This window comes from Xenopus laevis, chromosome 8L (assembly GCF_017654675.1).
Source record: "Xenopus laevis strain J_2021 chromosome 8L, Xenopus_laevis_v10.1, whole genome shotgun sequence".
Lineage (NCBI taxonomy): Eukaryota > Metazoa > Chordata > Amphibia > Anura > Pipidae > Xenopus > Xenopus laevis.
In genome coordinates this window covers 36,507,634-36,512,207 of record NC_054385.1, presented here as the reverse complement: position 1 = coordinate 36,512,207, position 4,574 = coordinate 36,507,634, and the positions used below count along the sequence as shown (strand labels likewise).

The window sequence follows — 4,574 nt, the reverse complement described above, 5'->3', positions numbered from 1 at the left end:
CATTAAATAACAATGAAATGAGCTTTTATGATGACTGTGCATAAAGGGTGTCTTTATTCTTTCATGCAGAGTCATTAGAAAATGAAGGGTTAAACAATGGTTTCCATATTTTACACAGTATAGTGTTTGGCTTTGGGACGACATAACAATTGCATTTTAGGTAGGAACAATTATAATATATTTAATATGGTTCTGGCTGCTCTTTTAAAGTTCATCTTATTGATGCCTACACCAAAGCCTAACAACAGCTAATTTGCATATCTTCCTTGTGATTTCTTGCTTTAAACGGGAACAGATTTCCCCAATCGTCAACATACTGATAGTACAATGACATCATTAACCAGTTACTTTTTCATTCAGTTTTAGCATAGTATTACTACACCACACTCCTCATTGTCAGACTAAGTTAATTTGTTATATTGTTATTCTTTACATAATATCAGGTTTATCCAGATAAAATACATTATGTTAGAATTTTAAAAATAACTTTGAAATTGTGTAAATTGCAGAAGTGCTAAATTGCAGCCTGGGCAGTTTTAAACTGATTTGTTTTTATAATTATATAGGTTTATATTTGCTTATGTATTGAAAGCTAAAAGTAAATGAAAATCAAACTAATATGTAGCTATTCTATGGGAAAATATCAATATTTTGAGAACCCTCCTCCCTCCCCTGCAGACAGACAGATAGGGAATTCCTATTGTGTGCAATGACTCAGGTTTCCAGGTGAGGAAATACAGACAGACTTCCTTGTAGGAGTATCATCTTCCCCCTCCCTGACTCTCCTGCCGTGTGTATAAAAAGCAGAGACAGGTTTCCTTCCCACACTGTTGTGCTCCTTACCGCAGAGACACCTTTGTGTTTGCAGCTCTCCCTGAAACTATGGCTAAGAAGGTGGCAGTGATCCTTGCTGGCTGTGGGGTTTATGATGGCAGTGAGATTCACGAGTCGTCGGCTGTATACGTTCACCTTAGCAGAGCCGGAGCTCAGGTAAAAGTTTACTTTACAAACTATACAAACTATGCAAATTACCTTCTCACTGTTATAGAATACACCAAGAGCTCAATTTGTGCTTCATTACATCTTTATTCTTATTACTGTTACTAACTGCACTTTGCTAAGGGATCTGTTCAGGCACATGTTCCCTTTCTTACAATCTAAATATTGGGTGCCTGAGACACAGGGAAATTATGTGACTCAGCAAAGACTGTGGTTTAGCATGTGATATGATTCGAACCCTGGAACCCCTGAAACCATCTTTCAATTGTCTTTTCATGGGCTGTGTGTGTGCTTTTTCTATTTTGCCCCTGCCATTCAGATTAAAACAGCATGCACTGAATTATTCATCACACTCATGTACATTTTATCTAATGTGGCAATATGAATTGCTTTATAGGCATGCCTAGGCACCCAGAACTTTGAAAGCAAACAATTATTATTATTAATAATAATTATTAATAATCTATTATCCTTAAAATGCCCCCTGTCCTAGACTAATGGATGTACTGCTGTTCTGGCCATGGTCCAATACAGTATATTCTATCTTTATAAACCTGCCAGTTTGCTGTTGGATTAACAAATGTAATATTTTCCTCCCACAGACTGAATTTTTTGCCCCAAACATAGATCAGATGCACGTAGTGAATCACACCAAAGGGCTGCCCACAGAAGATAAACGCAATGTGCTTGAGGAGAGCGCACGGATCGCAAGAGGGAATATCAAAGATCTCAAAGACCTTGATGTTAGTGAATATGATGCAGTTATTATACCAGGTAACATAGATCTTTCTGGGTCTATACACAATACATACAAATGTTAAGATTCTAGAAGAAATCATTAAACTTTGAATGTGTTTTTGGTTATTCATTATTGATTTATCATTGAATTTTAGGAGGATTTGGAGTTGCCAAAAACCTTTCTACCTGGGCTGTGAAAGGAAAGGATTGTTCAGTTGCAAAAGAGGTTGAAGCCGTTATCAAAGGATTCCATGGAGCCAAGAAACCCATCGGTTTGTGCTGTATCTCCCCCGTACTGGCTGCAAAGCTCTTTCCTGGATGTGAACTGACTGTCGGCTGTGATACAGAGTGTGAAAAGTACGTCCAACCTTTGGTAGCACTTTTAAAAACTCAACATAAAACTATAACTAAAAAACTAAAAAAAACTTGTTCCTAAATTGGATGAAAGTTGAATAGACATTCAGAGACTTGTGTATCTGGAATAGAGAGAGAAATGCATTTCTGGAAAAATACCCAAAAATAGAGACAACTGAAGCCTAAATAGGCCAAAGAGACTCCTTCTACAAGCCCATTATAACAACACTTGGGGCATTCCATAAATCCCACGTAGTAACATAGCAAAAATATCAGCACAGTTTTGCCCTATGCTGTACCCTTGAATTACAGAACACCCAGGTTCGTAAAGATTAATCTGTATATCAATAGTCCTTTTAAATTTCTGAAGACCCAATATCTTATGTAATTGTATTTTAGTACCTTGCAAGGACCTTATTCTCCATCTAGCCTGCAAGGGCTCATTGCTTTTGTCTCTAAAACTGGAAATACAGAGACATTTTAACATGAAACTCTCTCTATGTAAAAATGAGAAGTTGCTGTTGTCCCTAAACTTTCATTTGTTTGTTCTATAGGTGGCCATATGCAGGCACAGCAGCTGCCATTAAGGAGCTCGGCTGCAAGCACATCAACAAGCAAGTGAGTGAAGTCCATGTGGATGCAAAGAACAAGTTGGTCACCACCAGCGCCTTTATGTGTAACAGTCCAGTTCATGAGATTTATGACGGCATTGGGGAAATGGTGAAATCCGTTCTGAAGCTAACAAATTGATAACAGTATTCACGAGGTTTATTTAAAATGTGTATTTATATATCATACAATAAAATTGCATCCTTTCACCAGAATATTTTGTGAGCCATCTCACTTGATCCTTACACAGATTCTAATGAAAGATATTGACAACTCAGCTAATGTCTGATGGCTCTATGATGGGATTGGGAGCTTATTTACAGTTCAGATAAGGTTTTAGAATGTTTATAAACATTAAAGGAGATATATAGGATATGTAAAATAAAAACAAGTTACAGTATGTAGGCAATAATGGATAATACATAGTGATGTTTTTACTTGGGGCTAAACATTAATATTTTCTTCAAAAACGTCCACTTTATTCATTTGTGTTTCAAATGAGGGGTGGGCGTGTCCTAAAGGTCCCTGCCAGAAACACAGTAGGAAGGGAGTAGCCAATCACAGCCCTGCAGTCACACAAACAAAGAAAGACTTCAGTTCTCTATCAGGTCAGCCTAGCTGCTGATTGGTTCCTATCCTACAGTGCTGTGTGCTGCCGGCTCCCCTGCGCAGCCAGAGAATTCAGCGGGCAGGAATTGGAACAGATGGGGAGGGCTATTTGGGTTTTGGGGGAATTTTTCAATAAATGAGCCCCAAACACATATTTTTTAAGCACAATCCTTCTATATTTACAGGAGTGTTATGCACTGGCAGATTCTTGTTATTACACAATATGCCTCCTTTACTGGTACATAACAGTAACATTATTTATCACAACCAATCAGCAAATCTCTTTGATCAGCCTATTGCAGGTATGATACAAACAAATGTCGGGTTGGTTTCTGTGAGTATGTATGAGGTAGATACTATATATATATATATATATATATATATATATATATATATATATATATATATATATATATATATATATATATATATATATCTGCCTTTTGCTGACCGTGCGCCTGTCCAGCTTGAGCCATATCTATAGCAACAGCCAGGTGGTGTTTTACAACAGCTAAATACCCTCTCCCACCTTCACAGTTTAACATTTTGATTGCAAGAAATTTAGATAGAAAAAGAAACCCCACCAATAGTTACTGTTATATAATTACTAGGTTTAAAAGAAGTACTATTAACTATTATGTTCAACCATACCTATATAAAATGAATAAATAAAGTGCTGTGCAATTTAAATAAAGTGCTGGTGCAGTTATTATTCTACTAAGTTATCCTAAATAACTTAAAGTGAAAAAATTGATAAGGATAAATAAATTTCTATGAAGCTAAGTTCATCTAAAAATTAGTAATACTTCACAAATTCATCCATGATTTAGCTAATTATGTATAATTCATTAAACAATTTTAAATAAAAAGAAAAAATTAGGATATTTCAATTAATATTTCAGAAATCACAATTGTTTATCAAATAAAGTGTGGTGCAATAAATGAATGTGTATGATCTAGATAATTAATTGGCTGATTAAAAGGTAGTATAAAAAATGACCATAATTGAGAGTGGGTTAAAAAAAAACTGTAGCTACAATCCATAAGACAGTTAATAGAAATTGAGTTGTTCCGTAAACTAGCTGCCTGATTTTTTTTAGATCCTGGGACACCACAAATATAAGGCAGGACAGGGTAACCGGGGCTGAGGCTTTGGTATTTAACTTGCCCTAGATGTTTAGAAAAGGCTAAGTAACCCTAAAAAGCCACAAACCCACGGCCCCTTAGAATGGAAGGAAGAATGAAGAAGTTGTAAAGAAAAGGAG

At 36.0% G+C, this 4,574-nt stretch overlaps 1 pseudogene across 1 annotated transcript; it reads left to right on the top strand.

Annotated features, from left to right (window-relative positions):
* The first annotated feature begins 709 nt into the window (after positions 1–709).
* LOC121397015 lies at positions 710–2,915 on the top strand (annotated as a pseudogene). Its single transcript, XR_005963341.1, has 4 exons — positions 710–990; positions 1,602–1,773; positions 1,893–2,094; positions 2,646–2,915. The product of XR_005963341.1 is annotated as a glutamine amidotransferase-like class 1 domain-containing protein 3A, mitochondrial (transcript).
* The last annotated feature ends 1,659 nt before the right edge of the window (positions 2,916–4,574 follow it).